Source organism: Cydia strobilella, chromosome Z (genome assembly GCF_947568885.1).
Source record: "Cydia strobilella chromosome Z, ilCydStro3.1, whole genome shotgun sequence".
Taxonomy (NCBI): domain Eukaryota; kingdom Metazoa; phylum Arthropoda; class Insecta; order Lepidoptera; family Tortricidae; genus Cydia; species Cydia strobilella.
This window is the reverse complement of record NC_086068.1, coordinates 46,372,939-46,395,405: the sequence shown is the minus strand read 5'-3', so window position 1 is coordinate 46,395,405 and position 22,467 is coordinate 46,372,939. Positions and strand designations below refer to the sequence as shown.

The 22,467-nt window shown below is 37.1% G+C and overlaps 1 protein-coding gene and 1 long non-coding RNA gene across 2 annotated transcripts in view; one reads left to right on the top strand and one right to left on the bottom strand.

The window, feature by feature from the left end:
* The window catches only part of LOC134754981 (uncharacterized), a 245,613-nt gene extending 228,790 nt beyond the window's left edge, over nucleotides 1-16,823 (top strand). The window contains exon 2 of the long non-coding RNA XR_010128998.1: nucleotides 16,760-16,823. This is a non-coding gene — a long non-coding RNA (uncharacterized LOC134754981). The remainder of the gene's footprint in view (nucleotides 1-16,759) is intronic.
* Nucleotides 1-21,840, bottom strand: part of LOC134754962 (filamin-B) — a 174,490-nt gene extending 152,650 nt beyond the window's left edge. The window contains exon 1 of the mRNA XM_063691456.1: nucleotides 21,680-21,840. The gene's annotated coding sequence lies outside the window, so the exon portion shown is untranslated. The remainder of the gene's footprint in view (nucleotides 1-21,679) is intronic.
* Between the last annotated feature and the right edge of the window lie 627 nt (nucleotides 21,841-22,467).

The window sequence follows — 22,467 nt, the reverse complement described above, 5'->3', positions numbered from 1 at the left end:
GTTAAGCAAGTAAGGTTTTAAAGGAACATTATTACTATTTATTTGTATCAAGGTCCAGTTCTGATGATGGGTTCCATGAGAAATTGAGGGAACTCCTCAAATCTTGATGGATCCAGATCCAGACCTTGAAACTTGAAACGTACCCGAAGCGCAAAACTGTTTAGTGACATGACTGTTTGGCCAGACAGGAATGAGTCTCGAAGAATGCTACGTCACTCATAACAAAAATATAAAACTAAAAATGGAAAAATAAAATTAACCTTTTCGGACGGTATTCAGTTCGACAGTGTGTTGATGCTAAGATTTGGCTTAGCACCGACTTCAAACATATCTAAGTTACTAGTGCATACATTATAGGTAAGTCGGTTAGTCTTTTTTTTTAGGTTAATTTCTCTAATACGCGTTTTCGTCTGGTACTTATATAAATCTAAAAGATCTTCTAAACAATTCTAAATAGATCGGTCTATAACTTTTCATACGAGTATGAAATAAACACGGAAAAACAGCCCTACGTCGTAAATTCCCTATCATCAAGATTGATACCTAAGTAAGTTGAATCATACGTACTCGTAGTATTTACTCGTAAATATGTAGGTAATGCCACTGGAGGATTTCATCTTTGCCTTGTAACGAACTAGTCTTTGAAGGCAGACTGGTTATTATATACGTAACGCATTGTTAAATTGGCATGTTTACGTTATAGTACAAGTTTATTTACTATGTAGTCTGTTATATTGGCAGATTATTAGTATCTTGTTTTTTGTAATTGTATCTACGTTTCTGTTAAATAAAAACATATAAGTTAAGCTTCGCATATGCTGATTAATATGATGGGAAAGCATAAGGTTCGATCGAGGACATAAGATATATTAAATATTAATTTATTACTTAAGGTATAATAATCAGAGCTGACTGCCAGCCGTTAGTAGGTATAGGGTACAGTCAGAGGATTTAATTGTTGATCCAAATAGAGTTCAAGTTAATTTGGTTGTCAATACTAACGATATGAACTGTCCAATGTAAAGTGAACCCTAATTGGCTCAAATATTAAAGTCCGTGACTGTACAAGACGTTCTTGATGGAGAAGGTAACTCAATTTTAAGTAGTAGATACCTAGCTAAGTATTCATTTCAATACCACGCCAAAGGTGGGGACGTAAATAAACTAATCTCGGCGCAATTTTCCTTCCTTAGATTTCCAGCTAATCACCATAGGTATAAATGCGAATTCTCACTCAAGAAGTCGCTGATGGTGGAAAGCAGTGATTAAAGAATAAGCATTAGGTGATGCTATAATAAGTATATTGAAATAGAGAGAAAAGTATTACACGTTACACCATTGTAATTAAAACATCAAAAATGAAAAAAACAATGTTCCTTTATAAGTCACATTCAAATTATGACCATAGACAGTCCTGCAGCCAGCACCTTCCAACAGTCGCAACATGAATGCTGTACCATTAAAGCGAAGTAATTACATGCACCGCTTAATTAAAACCCGCTAAATTATAACATGAACTTGCAATGTTACCTAGATAGTGTCTATTAATGTGCAATGACGATCGTTCACGTGTACCTATATCTAGCTAGGTGTCAGTGTATAAGTACAATTGTCGATTGGAGTGCGAAACGGATGGGAAATGACCGTGGGCAGTGTTATTGAGCGATGGTGATAATGAGGAGCTAGCCTCCCACGTCGGTATTCATTTGAATAAACTTATAGCAAGCCTGCGGAATGTTACGTGATCTAGTAATCCCGCCATACGCCTGATTGTAATACAAAGCATTTAGAGCGCTTGTTTACACTTCCGATTGACTGTTTCAAGTTCGATTAATCTTCACTGATTAGAAGAGAAAGATCAAACAAACACTTTACATGCGATCTTATGAAATACCAGTTTTCCCCAAAATACTTTATTTAATACAAGAATGTAAGAAGTACTCGTACCTATGTAGGTTGTAGGTATGTCATTGTTAGTTAGTTCGTTATTAATCACAAGTAAAGATATTGATAAGAAAAGCGTGCTATAAACAAGACTGACTATTTTTTTATTCTTTATTGAAGCTGTTATTGACGACCTTAACCGAGCCCAAATTCGATGAGAGATGAGATTATGTTGAATTATTAAAAAGTTCCTTCTCACCCTCTCCGTCATCAGACCAGCTGAATGTTTAGTAACAATTTTCGGTTCCATTTTTAAAAAAATTGGCGTATTTTAAGTAGTAAAAAATATTGTTCATTCTTGAGTTAAAAAAATACAAAAAAAATTTCGTTAACTTTAACCTGTCGATGCCTTTTTTGAGAATCAGTATAATATTTTTTTAATATTTAATATTTACGGCGCCATTATGAAAGTGTGGAAGTTAAATTGTTTAGATACTCAAAGAGCCACACATCAAATTTAAATACATATTTACATTCTAAAATTTAATGATCTTCTTAGAGTAAGTTGAGAAGTTGAAATACAGGTGAACGGTACCCGCCCTCTAATTAGCGCGTCCCGCAGTTGAAGAATATGCCACTTTATACTGCAGTTAGTAATTGCAGCGCTGGCTTCTCTCGCGGTATTCTTGCAGAGCGTAGCCAATACAACACACGCGGCTCATTAACACGCCTCAGACAAACGAGACCTGCCGCGCCAACACTACATTCTTACCCTACTCACCTTCTCCTTGGCATATTTTATGCTGAAACCTTTATAGCGACACAGATTTCGACTGATTAATTTAACTGTCGGTCTGGTACATAATTGTTATACAGGCGACGAGAGTAATTTACCTGCTATTATATCGCTAATTGGCAGAGTTTCGCAGGCACGTACACGTGTTTTATGCTCAAAATAGTTATTTGTTATACAAGGGTGCAAAGTTGTATTTTACCAGCGAGTGTGGAATTGAAACACGAGAAGTAAAATACATTTGCACCCGTGTGTAACACAAAACTTGTCACCTCACTATAGCGAGGAAAGTGCAACATCCACAGGCGTTAGATCATCTTCATCACTGGAATCACTAATTTTTTTACGATATTATAACAATAAGCTGGAAATTCTGTATTTTAACGTGAGAAGTTTTAAAGTAAAAATTTTGTTGACAATGTTGACATTTCTGACGTATGAAATGTCAATGATGCGTTTTGAAATTGCGTCGACTCAACTTGTGCGTTCAGAATTTGCGCGTTATTTAACATCATTATTAGAAAACAAACGTTTCTTATGGAATTTTAAGGTTTATGACTTAAAATCAGTAAATAAAGCTAAATTTGTTATTTTTTTAATAAATGCTCAAACCATTTATTTAATGATAATTAATATCGAACGAACCATTATTATGAGCGTTTTACGTTTTGTTATCTGTCAAACTACTTAAACACGCTCCATCCAAGGTCAAATTACTTTCCCCACTAGTGGATAAAATGCGGTTTTCCCCGCTGGTTTTAAAGGATAAAAGACGGCTTTCCGAGCTAGTGAGGGGAAAATAAATTTAATCCCACTAGTTATTATTTTATTGCCTCGAGGACACGAAAATTAACGACCACGAGTGCTATACCTACTTTTAAATAAAATATATTTAACCAATTTATAGTTATTTTAACATCATTATTAGAAAACAAACGTTTCTTATGGAATTTTAAGGTTTATGACTTAAAATCAGTAAATAAAGCTAAATTTGTTATTTTTTTAATAAATGCTCAAACCATTTATTTAATGATAATTAATATCGAACGAACCATTATTATGAGCGTTTTACGTTTTGTTATCTGTCAAACTACTTAAACACGCTCCATCCAAGGTCAAATTACTTTCCCCACTAGTGGATAAAATGCGGTTTTCCCCGCTGGTTTTAAAGGATAAAAGACGGCTTTCCGAGCTAGTGAGGGGAAAATAAATTTAATCCCACTAGTTATTATTTTATTGCCTCGAGGACACGAAAATTAACGACCACGAGTGCTATACCTACTTTTAAATAAATTATATTTAACCAATTTATAGTTATTTTTATTAGCAACACAACACATCTGAAGTTAAATCATTTTTTTTTTTCGGATATATTTACAAATAGTTTCCATGCACTTATTAACTCCATAAGAATAAAGAACGATTGGATTTGTAAAGTTTCCAGGCAAAGGGTACGAGTAGATGTAGATATTTATAGAGCACACAACATTTAGCATTTACAATAATACAAGTTACAAAAAGATATCACTCGTATAATGTTCTTAAATGTAGGGTGACTGTTATAGTGATTGGCCACTAACAATAATAATAAGATTAGACTAGAATTCAGTATTCGTCTTTATTTGCAAATATCGACATAAGCCATGCAAAAACAGTAATAACATGTTACATTAACACTAATCATGCACATAATTAACAATAAAATCATAAAAATTAAAATTAAATAAACAGACAAACAAACAAAGGAGTCCTAGAAGTAACACATTATAGACAAATAAAAAATAAATTAGATTGCTTAGATTAAGCAGATTGAAAGCGGTTTCCGGATCTGAACTATAATATTCCCATAAGGCAGTGCACTATATGTATGATTACATATTGTATATTGCATTCCTGTATCAAATGCATGTTGTGTTTACCTTTAAGTGATTGTTGCACTTAGAATATCACTGAAAGTGCTTGCATGTATTTTTTCTTCCTGTGCCAGTGTAAACAGTTGTTGGTGCACCATAAAAAAAAATGATACCTGAGAAATCCGCCATTTCTAAAACGATTTGGTTTTGTTTGAAACAGATTTTGTTTGAAAGTTTACCTACAGTTCCAAGTTGGCTTAATTTTCTGATGACTGATGGTGAGATCCTTGAGGAATTGAGGAAATTTCTCAAATCTTATAGGCAAATAGGATAGCGATTTTTTTATTTTCATTAACAAACCAAGCATTTGCATTAAAAAGTGCCATTTTTAGGGTTCCGTACCTCAAAATGAAAAAACGGAACCCTTATAGGATCACTCGTGCGTCTGTCTGTCTGTCCGTCTGTCACAGCCTATTTTCTCCGAAACTACTAGACCAATTAAGTTGAAATTTGGGATACATATGTAAGTTTGTGACCCAAAGACGGACATGTAACGTAAACAAATTAATTTTAAAAATGGGTGCCACTTTTGGGGGGTATATGATAAAATTAAAAAATAAAGTTTTTCAAACTATATCGTGTTACATATCAAATAAAAGAACTCATTGTAAGAATCTCAATTTTTTTTAAATAATTTTACGATAAACAGTTGAGAAGTTATTCAAGAAAATAGGCAAAAAATGACAATTTCCCCCCTTTATCTCCGAAACTACTGGGTCTAAAATTTCGAAAAAAATACACAAAATAGATCTTTACCTATAGATGACAGGAAAATCTATTAGAAATGTGCAGTCAAGCGTGAGTCGGACTTAATTACTTAGTTTTTGATTCGACCCCTACGGGTTTTTTAAAGACATTTCACGCACGTTTCACAAAAAAAAATACATTGTTTAAATTGTGTAATGTACGGAACCCTTGGAACGCGAGTCCGACTCGCACTTAGCCGGTTTTTTATTATTATGAGTAAGTATTACTATAGCTCCATTTTAAATTGGAATACATTATTTTTGTAGCAGTAGCCCTAAAAACCCATCTCACCCCCCTTTCATTCCTTCTCTCCCCATTCATAACCCAACTCTCCCCGCGAACCCTACTCATCCCATTTTTCGGTACTAAAAGAAAAACATTCCTGTGTGTAAAATGTTAAAACCTTAAAGCAGTAATCATAATATGTGTCGTTTTCAAGCAAAAGGTACCACATTGTCGCTTGCCATAAGGACGCTCTGACAGGTTTTTCGTATAAAGATACAAGCATTTTTCGTCCTTATGGTAAGCGACAATGTGGTACCTTTTGATTGAAAACGTCACATATTATATCAGTCATATTTAAATGTAGATATGTAGGTACCAAAGCGTTAATGTTACTTTAACCATGTAACTAAAATTAACTATCTAGGGCCACCTGGAGTTACAATAATTACCAGTACAATTTGACACTGGGTTAATGGTGTAACCGCTTAACCCCGGGTTAGTGGGATGGTGCAAATGCTTGCAAATGGCCCTTAGGCCCACTTGCACCATTCACTAACCCGGGTTTACCGGTTAAACCTGGAGTTACCTTGGTTACCAGTACAATTTGACACTGGTTTAACGGTAAGGAAATTTAACTTAAGTATTGCATTTAAAACTTTGAAACCAATATCAAGTAAACGCATTTAAAATTCATTTTACATACATGTATTGAAAACCAATCTAAAGTGATATAGAATCAGAGTTTTGAATGATTCACGGTTAGTTTCACTAGACTTATATTGACCGGGATATAGACCGTGATTACCTTTTGTATTATTTGTGAGCTCCCGATATTTCGACGCAGTTACATGCATCATGTGCACGGGTGACTGAAGATAGCGGGTGGGTGTCAAAGTTGTGTAGACAGCGCTCTGTCTACCCTCATTCTACTCTGTAAAAACTATCTTCACCCCGCACAGGAAAATTGCACAATTTCTGCGGTCGCCTAGACAATTTTCCCCTGGAAAAACCTGGTGTATACAAAGTTGAGCGCAGCTGTGGTAGTTCGTACATTGGGCAGACCAAACGCACTATTGCCTGCAGAATTAAAGAACACATTGCTGCGGTCAAGAACAATGACGTTCGCAAGTCAGCTATTGCTCAGCATCTCCTTGAGTCGGGTACAAATCACTGGATCGAGTTGCATAGTCCCAAGGTCATTTCGACAGAACGCCGCTATATACCAAGATTGGTAAGAGAAGCCGTTGAAATTCACAAATACAAAAATTTCAATCGTGAAGATGGGTTTAAACTGTCAAATGTGTGGAATCCTGTGATTTGTTTGTGTAAAAAACCAGTGATATCCGAATCAAACACGCGTAGTGACACCGTGAGTGTAGTGTGTTTGGACAGACCAACGAGTGTGAACGCGACCGGACCAACAAGTGTGAATGCGACCGTTGGTAACGTTGAAAGTGAACGCAGCCGACGCGCAAGAATGAGGGTAGACAGAGCGCTGTCTACACAACTTTGACACCCACCCGCTATCTTCAGTCACCCGTGAACATGATGCATGTAACTGCGTCGAAATATCGGGAGCTCACAAATAATACAAAAGGTAATCACGGTCTATATCCCGGTCAATATAAGTCTAGTGATATATAATCGTTTTTCACCTGGATCTCGTGATCAATTAGATTAGAGCTATCAGCCGTGGAGCTCCCGCGACCGAGTCTCGGGACAACCTGCCCGGTCATCCATCATACTTCGGATCCAGCGCTTGTACCTACTGGCCGCTCTATATTCATGCACTAGTTGCACTACGTTACTTATTTATGGCTACTACACTAGTTACGGGTGCAATATTTATGTGATAAATTGATACTGACGTTCGGCGTTAACTGCGTTATTAATAGGACTTCTTAATATCTATATGATAGGTGGTAAACAATCATTCAGCTTGCTTAATATTCAGAAGATAACTTAACATGTACGCATGCAACTCCCGGGGTATCATATGCGCGTTAACGCCCCTTTAAAACAACGGAACGCTAACCTGCCGTCCCTAGTCCCTAGAAAGTATCGGCAGCCCAACAAACTAACCTCTAATGAGCACGTGTAGGGCTAAGATGGTCAGTTTTTATCATCGGTCATCATGCCTGTCACGTTCTAACAAGTATGTAAGTGCGAAAGTGATGCATGACATGACAAGTGACAAAAATGCGACCATGATACCACCGCTGTAGGTGACAGTCACCATATCCGCATGCTCTGTGGGCGCTGCGGTCACAGAAACAATGTAGGTACTTAAGTACTGCTCCAAAATAAGATTACACACAAAAGTTGGATTGTAATTGTACATATTATTCAATATTATGTTCTCTTGTAATTGTGTTTAAATTACAAAAACTGCCTTTCAAGGAGAGGGTCTGTACTTTAAAAGCATCTAATAGTGTTATGATTACACAGATAACCGGCCAACAGCATGTCAGGCCATGCTCAGTGTAGGGTTCCGTAGTTGCCCGTCTGTCACAATAGGCATAGGCTGCCTTGAACGGGAGCTATTTATTAAGTAGGTATCATGTTCATAACAAGCAAAAGGGAGTAAGTACCTTTTCACTATGTATATATTTTACTAAGAAGGGAAGACTTTTTGCGATTACTCAAAAACGGCTTAACCTATTTATAGGTGTATTCGCTATAGTTTTCATTGAAAATCTTTGTTAATTACTACTTTCACGATTTCAATATTTTCGGACCCATGGTTCAAAAGTTCAGGGGGACACTCAATTCATTTATTTCAGGTCAAAATAGGCCTATATAGTTTGTTAGTAGGTATTTACCTACTTATACGATTATTCATTAACAGTATTCAAAACATAAAATTAAAATAAAAACGATATCATAAATGTAAAATCGAAATATTAAATGTAAAATCGAAGATCAAATTAAAACGAGTATCAAACATTCATTTGCAATTAAATATAAAAATGGTTAAAATGTGCAATAAAATAATAAATAATGTAAACATACAAAAGGTCATGTAACTTGAACCATAGAGGAACTTATACTAGAGCGGTACTGTCATAGTAAATTTTGTAACCCCAGTAAATTCACTGCCATCTGTCGACACACTTTAAAACTTAAGATTTATAAAAATACGATAAAATGTATTTAAATATGGATAAATGATTTTTTTTATTTGAATTAATTATTTTTATGATTTTGACCCATGTTCTTACACTGATATGCGTTAAAATTGTTAAATAACAAACGAAACCGTCAACGCCATCTATACGACAGTTGGCCAAAGCTAGTAGCGCCCTCTGAACGAGAATCAAATTTTCTTGATTTTCGAGGCACGTTTTTTCCTTAGACTGTATCTATCTATTTATCTATCTTTGCTTGAACGAAAGTATAATGAGCGTACAAGTATCACTCAGTGAAATAGCAATTAAGTTAGGAGAATTAGGGTTAGAAATATCGAATAGTAAAACTAAAGCTTGTTTATTTACCAGAGGACGAAAAATACAGCCCATAAACCTAATCATGGAAATAACTTAATATGTTCAGCGGACAAAATAAAATACTTAGCTTTCTGGTTGGATAAGGCATTACTATTTAGCAGCCATATAAATGAAATTCATGTAAAGATATCCAAATAGTCCAAATACCTTAACATATTGAAAGTTCTGTTCGGGCCGACGTGGGGTGTACACCCTTCTCATTTAAGGAGAATTTATATAGCGCTAATTCGCAGTAGGATGGACTATGCATGTTTTCTGTATGACTGTAGTGCCAAATACCATGTAACGAAATTAGATAAGGTACAGAATCAAGCCTTATAAGAGTAATAGGTGGCTTTATAAAAACTACTCCGATTCATGTAATGGAGTCTGAGTTAACTATAGTACCTTTACATATACGTAGATCATATTTGGCTTACAAATATTGTCTTAAATGTTTAACGTGGACCAATAATAAAACTGTCGAAGTTCTAGAAGTACTTGAATTATCTGCTAGAGGTAAGTAATGGATAAGGAAAAAACTACCACTGCTTGCAACTGTATACTCCTATGTAAAAAATGAACGGATATTTACCTCAAATCCCCTTAAAATGTTCAGTCTGAATACTCCCAAGTATTTTTATATTTCTAATATACATTTTAGAGATGTCATTTTTACCAAGTTAGATTTAGTGCAAAGAAATTATACCATCCTAGTGATATAAGAAACAATGGTTTATTGCAAGTAAGTAAAAAATACGGAGATTGGCACCAAATCTATACTGCATCAAAAAATGGAACTAGTAGTATAGGAGCCGCATATTTAGACCCACTGTTTAAAACCAAAAGTTGTTACAATATAATTTCATTTGCAGAAATCGCGAAGCGTCTGGTTGACGTAACTGGTGACCGAGGAGCTGGCGGCTTTCTCGCACAACGTATCAGCATTGCGATACAGCGGGGAAATGCCGCCAGCATCCTTGGTACAATGCCTCAAGGGCCTATTTTAGATTTAAGCTAGTTATTAATTTCGTTTACGTAGTACCACTGTATATATCTTGTATGTAAATAAATTTGTAATAAGACGATTTCAGAAATTTGTATTATGTCGGCGGAGTTATTTGCGATTTCAGAGGATGTATCTTATGCAGTTAGTTTAAAATGCAAAAATATCGTCATTTTTACAGACAGTAAAAGCGCTTTGCAACATGTAGCTCGCTGCGCCTCTGGAAACAGAGGTACAGCGATAGCTTACACTGTGCTTGATAAATTGTACTCTTTACCTACTGATATGTCTTTGAGACTGTAATGGATCCCTGCACACATAGGATTAAGAGGAAATGAGAAAGTTGACATGTTAGCAAAAGAAGCCCGCACAATTGGAGCAAAAGTTAATATTACACCAGACTTTACAGAAAAGTTACATAAATACAATATGAAAGTACGTGGGATATGGAAAGAACACTGATGAGAGTTGCAAAGTAAAAGGTATATGGTACAGGACTATGCAATGTGAACCTCCTCATATTCCTTGGTTTATGAGTGCTAGGTTAAGTAGGAAATTAATTAAAATAGGGTTAACACTTCGTTCAGGACACATTTCTCTAAAGAAGTTCGCTTTTATGATGAAAAAAGAGCCATCCCCGAACTGCGAAGCTTGCAATATTGTAGAGGATGTTCAACATATACTGGTGGAATGTGTACGGAACGAAGGTAAAAGACAATTGTTGATGAAGTCACTAAATATTAATAGGTTAGATGTAGGCGCTTTTCAAAGCATCTTGGCGGCACCAATCTCAGAAGAGGCAAAGGAGATATATTTATTTGTGTATAAATTATATTAGTCAGTATACTGACAGGCCGTAGACGAGTGTAATTTAGATTAAGGTACGATGGGACTGGCGTATAATTTGTAAAATTACTCTATTTTGTATAGTTTTCTTTTTAGGGTTCCGTAGGTACTTTAAAAGGAAAAAAAACTGAACCCATATGGGATCACTTTGTTGTCCGTCCATCCGTCTGCCTGTCAAGACCTATTATCTCGGGAACGGGTTGTATCGAGTTGATATTGAAATCATATAAATACTCAGGTCTACAGCCCCTTAAAGCTGTGAAAAAAGCCGAAACCTAGCTCCGCGTAGGGCCGAAGGCCCGCCCAAGTAACATTTTAGCGATAAAACTAGTTCTATAAAAGCTGACTATTATTTCGATTAAACTGATAGCGATAGTGCGGCCTAAATTTTAGCGATATAGCACGCTATAACTCTCTTATAGTCGGAATTAGGCACCGACGTTAGTGCTTGAAGCTCTACAGTGGTTCATTTTATGTGCAATAGTGATAAACTATTAGTGATATAATAGTGCTATAATAGGGATTATTCTTACCGGAAGTGATAATAAAGGGTTAAAGTAGCAGTATTTTCACTTATAGCTCTAATAACCTTGTAATATGTTATCTTGTATCACTTCCAGTGTTACAAGAACGCTGCAGTAGTGAAAACAATCGTTTGAAGTTTTAAATGTCAAAATATTTAATACAATTTCCAATAATAGCTCATAGTGTTGCGTGACGTAGTCAGATAGATTGTTTATAATGGCGACAGCTTGATGGTTTATTGGAATTATTATTACCTGGTGAGTACACAGCAAAGTTTCACGACACGTAGTAGAGAATTCAACTGAAATTCTATTGCGGTTATTACTTTTCTGTCATTATATATGGTATTTTACATCTCAATTTTCAAGCGCCTTGTAAATATACATGTTTTGAGAAATTTTGTATACTAAAAATACTAGCCTAGTTTATTTTTTGTAAGTAAGTTAATTATAATCTTTAGTTTTGTGAATGGTTATGCTAAACATACTAGATATTGTAATATCAGAACAAAATGACCTCAACAATTACTGCTTTATTACTAGATATTTCAAGCATTTTTGTGTTTGTTTGTAAACAAAATCGCGTAAATGATTATTAACACTTATGTCGTAGTTTAGAGCTTTTGGGCCTAATAAGGCTATATTTGATGTGGTATTCAACTTTAAACAACAATGTATCACGATAAACCATTAAAGGTTATACAGAGAGGTATCTTATATCTGAAATACTTAAAAATAACTTTAAGACGTAATAATGTTCGCACAAACACTCTTGAAGAGCTACGGTTCCATACTGCTGTTATAGCACTTCTAGCACTAAAAAACTACGTGATTTAACAGGGAAAATTATGTCGGTTGTATCACTATATTACTAAGAGCTATAAGAATTACTGTTGCCACTCTTAAATGGCTTAAGAGTATTTCTATAGCTGTTGTAACACTGTAGGCGACATTAAGCACTAAAAGGTAAACATAACACGATTATAGAGCTATAGCGCGAGTAAGTTATAATGGGCACCCCAAAAGAACCTTCAGCGTTAAAATCTACTTAAAGTGGTAACCATAATATATAAAGAGGCAGCTAATACCACCTTATTACAGCCTTTAGCTGCATTATGCAATCATATGTCTATTATATCACCTTACTAGCGCCAGTGTATTAATAAGACCGTTTATTTCCATAGTATCACCTAAAACTATTATAATGGGTCTTATAAAACTACTATGTCACTCAGGACTCTAAATGAGTTGTTAATATGGCTAATGTGTTTGTTGGGCGAAGCATCCTGGATGTTAGTGCTTTAACACAGAATAATAGTACAAGTGTCTAAACGCGAAAGCCGAGCTCCGCGTAGGGTCGAAGGCTCGAAGCGTCCAGGAGATTAGTGCTTAAATACAGAACAATAATACAAGTGTCTAAATGCGAAGGCCGAAGGCCGAGCTCCGCGTAGGGTCGAAGGCCCGAAGCGTCCAGGTTGGTAGTACTTAAACACAGAACAAGAGTACAAGTGTCTACACTTAGGAGCAAAAAAATCGACTCAAATCTGTGTTGGATTTAAAAACGAAATATCTACGAAACTAATTCGCGTATTCTTAAAGTAATAGTACCATTAAAAAGCTGCTAAATTTACCTTTTTAAAAAACAAAATTCCTGAGGTTTATTTCAGATACTGAAATCTGAGCGATTTTAGCAAAATGGGGAAAAATCACGTTCAGTTAACGTCCTGAAAATGGGAATAAGAGCAATTTCGTAGAGAGAAAACCATTTAATTTTTCCTGTTTAATATTTTGTATTTCCGCCGCGGGCCTTCTTGACGCATGCAATCCGGTTCTTCATGGATCTTATCAGCTTCCTGATGGTATCCTGCGGACAAGCTTCCCATTCCTCGACCAAAGCCTCTTTCAGGGCCAAAATCGTGTCAGGAGCGGGATCCCGGGCTCGAACCTTCCTTTTTATTAGATAAAAATTTGTATATCCGAAGGCCGAATACTAAGCTCCACGAAGGGCCGAAGGCCCGAAGCGTTGAGGAGGATAGTGCTTAAAATACAGAACAATAGTACAAGTGTCTAAGTGCGAATGACAAAGGCCGAACTCCGCGTAGGGCCGAAGGCCTGAAGCGTCCTGAATGTTAGTGCTCGAACACAGAATAATAGTACAAGTTAGTGTCTAAACGTGAAGGCCGACGGCCGAGCTCCCCGCAGAGCCGAAGGCCCGAAGCATCCAGGAGATAAGTGCTTAAATCCAGAACAATGAAGTGTCTAAATGTGAAGGCCGAAGGCCGAGCTCCGCGTAGGCCTGAAGCGTTCAGGAGAGTAGTGCTCTAACACAGAACATTTATGTGTAGTGGGTGGTTTGAAAATGTGATTACCCTACCCCAAACTTTAAATACACTTCGTCGGGTAATAGTCACACAAATCTCTGTTTTGAAATTTTGCTGGGACGTCAGTAGTGAAACCTGTGTCGAAACGTTGGTAAATAAAGGTAACAAAATTAATTCGCGACAGAACCGATTGTCAATGTGATTTAATATGTAACAGAACATTAGTACAAGTGTCTAAACGCGAAGGCCCGAAGCGTCCAGGTTGTAAGTGCTTAAACACAGAACAATAGTACAAGTGTCTGATTGCAAAGGCCGAAGGCCGAGCTCCGCGTGGGACCGAAAGCCTGAAGTGTCCGAAACATCGCTCCATAAAGAGTAGCACTTTCACAGAGCGCTCACGTTGGTAGCCCGACGCAGTGAATGCTGTGTGCGAATGAAGTAGTGAGTGCTGTGTGCAACCCATCATTTGACAATAATGCCGAAAACAAGGGTAGTTTCTCGTCTCCCCTGCCGCTGCCGTCGCCCGCACCGAGTAATCGGTCGCGGAGGGCTGCAGCCCGCAGTCTGCGTCGGGCCACCAACGCGAGTGCTCTGTGAAAATGCTCCTCGTTATGGAGCGAAACATGTCCGCAATCATCGACTTTATTAACGTGAGTGACCCGGTTTAATATATTTTAATATGTCAGTGCCTCAAGGAAGTTTTGTTATTCAAAATGGATAAAGGTTAAATGAGAAAATTTACCTTTATAGCCTTTAACTTTTGGGTATGTCTACAGGAAAGACTTGAACACAGTTTTGTGTAAGACCCAAATGCGACCTCCAGATGAGAAAATACGAAAGCAGTTTTGCCCAAGTTGAAAAGGAGACACTCGCTAACGCTCGGCCAGTTAGCAGAAATTTTCAGTTTTTAGATTTTGTACACGCCTAATGGTCTACCTTCGTGCCAAATATCAAGTTTCTAGGTCATCTAGGAGTGGGTTAGGTTTTTGGGCTGTAAGTCTTAATTAATCTAATGAATATCAATATATGTTTTTTTTTCCATCGAATTATCAATAATTTTCAGGTTTTTTTTTTTTTTTTTTATGTGATGTTCAGCAAACGAGCAGACGAGCCGCCTGATGGGAAGCAGTCATCGTCGCCCATGGACGTAAGCAACATCACAGGAGCCACTTAAGCATTGCCGACCCTTGAGAACCCTAAATACCCGCTTCTTGAAGAATCCCATGTCGTAGCACAAAGGAAATACCTCAGGAGGCAACTCATTCCACATTCTGCACGTTCTGGGAAGAAACGAGCGGGATGCCCGCTTATTCATGGTGTGCCATGTGTCTAAGAAGTGAGGATGAGCTTTGCTCCTTTGGCGGGAGGTGCGGTGATAGAAACGAGACGATGGCACCAGATCAAAAAGTTCTTCGGAACATTCCCCATTGTACAGACGGTAGAACATGCAAAGAGAGCCAACGTCTCTCTCTCTTTTTCTCTATATTCATTTAATAGCCTACCTTGATGCCAAATATCAAGTTTCTTGGTCACCTAGAAGTTGGTTAAATTTTCGATTTATAAGTCTAAATAATTAAATAATCATTAAGATATTTTTTTATCAATCGGTTTATCAATAATTTTCAGTTTTCAGATTTTTACCCTTATATACTCCTAATAATCTACCTTGATACCAAATATAAAGTTTCTAGGTGTTCTAGAAGTGGGTTAGGTTTTTGGGCTGTAAGTTAATTAATCTAATGAGTATCAATATAATTATGATTTTTTTTCCATCGAATTTCAGGTTTTAGATTTTTTCCTCTATATTCATTTAATAGTCTACCTTGATGCCAAATATCAAGTTTTTAGGTCATCTGGAAGTGGGTTAGGTTTTTTTTAGGTGTTTGATCTATAAGTCAGTCAGACAGTCACAAAAATGCCGGTTTTAAACGTGAATTTTTCAATAACTGTTTGAGCTACGTTGATGAAATTTGGTATTCTGGACAAGCTAAGGGGCTTGAATAGATATGCCAAATTTCATATGTGCAGGTTAAATAGATTTCAAGTTGTGAATGGGTCAAAAGTAGCTACACACGGTTGCTGCGTCGCCAGTTCCTTTTTTTTAGAACTTGGCTGGACACGCTACCGCGTGTCTAGATTAAAAGTCCCTAAATAAATACATGAATAAAAAAAAACATACACCTCTGCAGTTAACTAGCTTATGAAGGAATATCAGGTCGTGAATTTTTCTTCTGTTATTGAGAGAGTACTTGGGAGACCGAACTTTGCTCGGAAAACAAATAAAAACTCAAAAATGCGCGTTTTCCCAGAGATATGACCTAGATCGATTTTTCGCCCCTAAAACCCTCATTTAGCAAATTTCATCGAAATCATTAAAGCCGTGTGTCCGAGATCCCTGAAATATATATATATTTCATATTTTACTAACACTATATGGATCAAAATGATTCGAAATTAATAATTTAATTGAATTGAATATATATATATATATATATATATATATATCGGATCTAAGAATTGCTCGTTTAAAGTTATAAGAATATCTGAAAAACCGAACTTTGCTCGGAAAACATAAAAAAATTCAAAAATGCGCGTTTTCCCAGAGACCTACCTATATACTCGTAGATCTATTTAACGCCCCCGAAAACCCCCATAAGTATAGCAGTTTGAAATGCTTGGTGTTCCTTGTAACAAAGCCCACTATTGCAGAACGTTTTTGGAGTTCCTTAGTCAACTAGGAACCATATTAAATATATTAAACCGGGTACCTCTCGTTTATAAAGTCGATGGTCAGTGCGAAACATGTCGAGCAGTCATCGATTGCCCGACCCGGTTTAATATATTTAATATGTCAGTGCCTCACGGAAGTTTTGTTATTAAAATCAACTAGGAACCCTTATAGTTTCGCCATGTTCGTCCGTCTGTCTGTCTGTTTGTCCGAAGCTTTGCTCCGTGATCGTTAGTGCTGGAAAGCTGCTACCTATTTAGCATAATCAATCAATAAATCCGACAAAGTCGTACAATAAAATCTAAAATCAAAAAAGTCTTAGGGTACCTCCCCTACACGTAAAGTGGGGGTGTAATTTTTTTTTCGCTTCAACCGCCCCCCTTCTTTTGAACCAAGGGTCCAAAAAATATAAAAAAGTGGAAATAGAGCTTAAGAAAGACATTAAATGAAAACTACTTATAGCGAGTATGACTGTGATCAGTTTAGCCGTTTTTGAGTTATCGCAAAAAGTTTCCCCTTCATAGTATAAAGACGTACTTACAGCCACAGTTAAACGTTTATTACGACATTAAATGGGTTTTTAAAGTTATTTGGCATTATTCACGCCAATAAAGTAAAATATAAGATAAAAACTGCTTATTTTATTCGTAAAATTTTTTTTAATACTTATTTTTCCAAAACAGTTTCATTGGCTGTATGAGTAAGTAATGCTGTTGACTATTGGCAGTTTTAGAACGAAAAAATAAAAAGTAAGAGGCAATCTCGCTGATTTTCATACTTTAATTAACCAATAACTTTAAAATTACTGCAGTTTCCTAAAATATGTGTTTTTTTCTTAAATATTGCAATTTGATAAATAAGTAAATATTATAGGACATTCTTATACAGATCAACAAATTGACACGCTGCGGCCACAACGGCAGAACTAAACAAGCGGCGCAAATATCCTGTCCTCGGCGAGGGCTACATATTTGCGCCGTTCGGAGTCGAAACTGGGACCGTGGGGGCCCAGTGCGAAATCATTATTTAAAGATATTTCTGAGCGCCTTGTAGACGCCTTTGGTGACCAGAGGGCTGGCAGCTACTTCGGCCAGAGACAAATCTGGCCATCCAAAGAGGTAACGCTGCCAGTCTTCTGGGCACCATAATACATGATAGCGACCTAGGGAGCATTTTTTATTTATAAGTTTATTTTAAGTTTTATAAGTTTAGTTTAGTTTTACAGATTAGTTTAGAATTTAGATTAACTAATTCACATAATGTTTTTCGCTATGGGTTATTAATGTTATTATGACCAGGAGCCCATTTCTCAAATGGTATTAGACTAATATTATTAGTCCACGAATTGTCAAATCGTATGGGTTGCCATGACAACACACTAATAATATTAGACTAATATCGTTCGAGGAAAAAATCATGTCACGTCTAGTTTTGCCTTGTCTTTTTGGTTTCCTCGTAATCGATATGAAAAGTAGAGTAGTTAACTCGGGTGAAAGGCACCAAGCATCATTTCATCCCTTTGTTAACAATCTTCTAAGATACTAAAAGCTCCAGTTTAGCCTATTGTGATGGAAGGGCAACTACGGAACCCTACACTGAGCATGGCCCGACTCAATTGAGTATATAGTTAAAAAACTGAAAAAATTCAACGGTACCTAATCACCAAATAGATGATACTGCAAGCCTTGATATACCCTACCATACTCCTCTCCTTCATTCTCCCTTACTTTTCTAAATTCTACTTCGCAATGCATAGAGTTGGTCACAGGACCGCTTCGTACACTGATAAACACGTAGGTACACTCAACACACACAACACGCTCACAATTCATCACACTTTCTTTCCCGGTTCACACAACTACACACCCAGAAACAACGCGTACACCGATAGCGCCGAGTTTCTGGCAACAAAACACTTTACAGGGTGGAGGGGTTTAGTCCGTAGGCGGCTAAATCTCCAGAGCAGCCGAGTCGGGCATGCTGCCGTATACCGGGCCGGCAGTATCCAATGAGGATTACCTCCACCTCTGACAAAAAAAAGAAAAAAAGAGCATGGCCCGACGTGCTCGTGGCCGGTTTTTTATTTTTATAGTAAAAATGTGCATTAAAATTTAGTTGACTATATCCACTATTATTTACGGTAGCAGTTTGTTTCCTCGAGGGTTACCTACCTGGGGGAGAATTTTTAAGATTCGCCATCGAAATCGAAGGCGAATCGAGTAAGAAGAGGGCGAAACTAATCGGATATGGATCGGATTTTCACGCACGCGCATCGCATTATACCACTCGGTAGCTCGTATTTCAAAAACAGCATTTCATCGTGTTCCTCATATTTTCAAGTGACAAAATCGAGCTATTCACTGCTTACTTACTGCTATGGCGCAACGACCCGAAGTGAGATTCAAATTGAAAAATCGGACCGTAATCTAAAGTGTGTACCATAGAGTAACTTATACTAGAGCGGTACTGTCATAGTAAATTTTGTAACCCCAGTAAATTCACTGCCATCTGTCGACACACTTTAAAACTAAAAATAAATATTTTTAAAAATACGATAAAATGTATTTAGATATGGATAAATGATTTTTTTTATTTGCATTAATTATTTTAATGATTTTGACCCATGTTCATTCACTGATATGCGTTAAAATTGTTAAATAACAAACGAAACCGTCAACGCCATCTATACGACAGTTGGCCAAAGCTAGTAGCGCCCTCTGAACGAGAATCAAATTTTCTTGATTTTCGAGGCACGTTTTTTCCTTAGACTGTATCCATCTATTACGGATCATCTATATCTATCTTTGGTGTGTACCTACACGATAAAATTAGGCCCTGCATGATATTGATATGGTACTCGTAATGTATATCTTTTATTTAAAATGAAATGCTCATTTTCAATGAACAATGTTTTTAATAACTAGCGACCTGCCCCATCTTCGCACGAGTTACACAAAACCTTAACAAATGATACACCTAAACCTTCCTCAAGATTCACTCTATTGAGAGGTGAAAACCGCATGAAAATCCGTTCAGCAGTTTTTGAGTTTATCGCGAACATACAGACGGTCAGACGCGGCGGGGGACTTTGTTTTATAAGGTGATTAAGGTGTGATTTGTGGATACCAGTTGCAAAATGAAAGCTCAATCATGAAAACATGTTAAGTTGTCTGTGACTTTTCAATAAGTATTTCTCATGCCTATAGGAATTCTGTGACTAGCAAAATTATCTTTTTAATTACTCGTAATAAGTAGCGTTAGAATATTGTTTTGACCTACATACATACTTGCTTTGATTGCGGCAAGAGATGAACGCACAACGAGGCATTATTATCGTATATTTTTGAGTCCGAAATTAAACTTCTATATTTTTTAAATTTAAGTACTTTTCAAATTAATATAATTTTAACAAGTCGTTACCTAACGAGGGCCTTTGTGCTCCAGCGATTCCGATAATGCGCGGAGTCGCTCATGTAGAAACATTTGCACCCAGCTAGAGCTAGAGCTGGAGGTGCCCGCCGCCGCCGCCGCGCGCCGCGACGCGCTGATGGTGTGTGCCGTGTGCACTGTACACTTGTCCGTGTAACTATCTAAATCACGTTGTTTTTTCAATTTCATTAAACAACATTAAGAACTTTTATTTATTTAATCAAAGACCATGCCAGGATAAGCTAAGTGAATCTGCCCCCAGCGAGTTTTGGCTTGTATTTTTTTTGATGATGTGGCTTTCTGCAAATTTTCAGACCAGATAGAGATAGTTTTTTGTGAAATAAAATAAAACCGGACAAGTGCGAGTCGGACTCGCCCACCGAGGGTTCCGTACTTTTTAGTATTTGTTGTTGTAGCGGCAACAGAAATACATCATTTGTGAAAATTTCAACTGTATAGCTATCACGGTTCATGAGATACAGCCTGGTGACAGTCAGAGACGGACAGACGGACAGCGGAGTCTTAGTAATAGGGTCTCATTTTCATCCTTTGGGTACGGAACCCTAAAAACGAAATATGATCTTTCTTCGATATTTTTTTTCTAGCCAGCCGATTTTGACGTGCGTCACGTCATCATCATCTTCCTCGCGTTGTCCCGGCATTTTTGCCACAACTAATAGGAGCCTGGGGTCCGCTTGGCAACTAATCCCAAGAATTGGCGTAGGCACTAGTTTTTACGAAAGCGACTGCCATCTGACCTTCCAACCCAGAGGGGAAACTAGGCCTTGTTGGGATTAGTCCGGTTTCCTCACGATGTTTTCTTTCACCGAAAAGCGACTGGTAAATATCAAATGATATTTCGTACATAAGTTCCGAAAAACTCATTGGTACGAGCCGGGGTTTGAACCCCTGACCTCCGGATATGACATCAATTATAAGATATATTGCTATACAATCAAATAACAAAAAAATACAAAAAAAAAAACTTTTTTAAAGTACTTTCAGGTCAGAGATCGCTCCAAGTTTTTCACCAAAGCTAGCCTAAAATGTATGTATTTTCTTAATTTTAACTGTGGAAGAACACCTATATTTCCCATTTTCTTTTTGACGTCCTAGAGCCGAAACATTTTTACGGGACGTTTCAATATCCATAAAAGCACCTACTAATTTATATTTTAACAACGTATTGTATATTTTAGTATGCATATTTTGTCATATATTTTATCGGAATTGACACAAAACTGAGTAGGTACGCTGTTTAGTTAAAGCTGGCCACATTTATTTTCCGTTTGGCATATCAATCTAGCATTTTAATATCACATACATGACATAGATATAGAAACATGCTTCAGATGCATAACAGAGCCTGTTTGGGGAACATAACCTTAATGCACGTGTGTTGTGTTGTGGGTGGAGTGAGAACTTGTCATGGAATGATGTCATAGATTATTACTTCACGCTTATAATCTTAGTCAACTCCATCTCTTGGAAAAGGTCGGAGTATGACCAACTAAGGATTGAGTGATACACTCGTCCCTACTCTACTATTTTGGTTTGTTATATGCAAGATACAGACGTACGCAATTATTATAACTTAATTCTCAGTGTGACATTACTAAGTATTACGAAACCGGCTCTATTTGTTTTATATTCTTGTATATTCTAGGTATAACTCTTAATGCGTATATCTCAGTAACTATTAGAAACAAATTGATAGCCGTCCTTGGTGTTTATACTAATCATGAAATATATACGTTACATAGTTTTACACAGTTTACCTCGTTTATTTACTTCCATGGTTGCGTCACTGGTATAACATTAACACTTCACTAGACTTCACAATTTGTTGGTGTGTGTTATTTAGTACTTGCTCAAAGAGTTGTCAGTTGTTAGTTAGCTTAGTGAACGTAATCATTCGCCTTGGTCGCGAGCGAGGCACTGGTGGACTGGTGGCGCGGACGCGGACCGCGGAGGCAGCAGGTTGCGCGAGTTGCGCGGGAGTGCCCCCCCACCACGCACGGCGCAAGGCTGCCCCGGCGCCGCCACGCCGACCCATTCCAACTGTAACGACAAACTGTCCATTTAAGTCTTTGGACATGGTTGATGGCCACAGCGACCATATGGTCCCATGAATCTCTTGCAATACCTACACTGGTATTGCAAGAGATAATGAAAATTACCACGTGTGAGTTAGTTTAGTCTACTAAGATCTACTTAACGAATGATGCATGTAGCAGATAGATGTAGGTATATACTGTATGTACATGGGTACATGGGTACCAGCTAGAATATTTACTTGTTACAATTAAGAAAAATAGACACGTCCAAAGATAGCTTACGAACATCTGAGTCTTCGTTCAAAATACAGAACTTATATAATGTTTGTTGTGCCATCTAAAAGTAAGTAGGTAGGAAAATGAGTCGGTAATTTATGGGGGGATAAATTACGAATATGAAACCCTTAGTAAACGCGTGTTTGCTATCTGCGGAAGAGTTAAATTGGATTCGAGGGTCACGCAAGATTTAATTTCATGCGGGTTGTGTCGGCGAAACCACATCGAAAGTT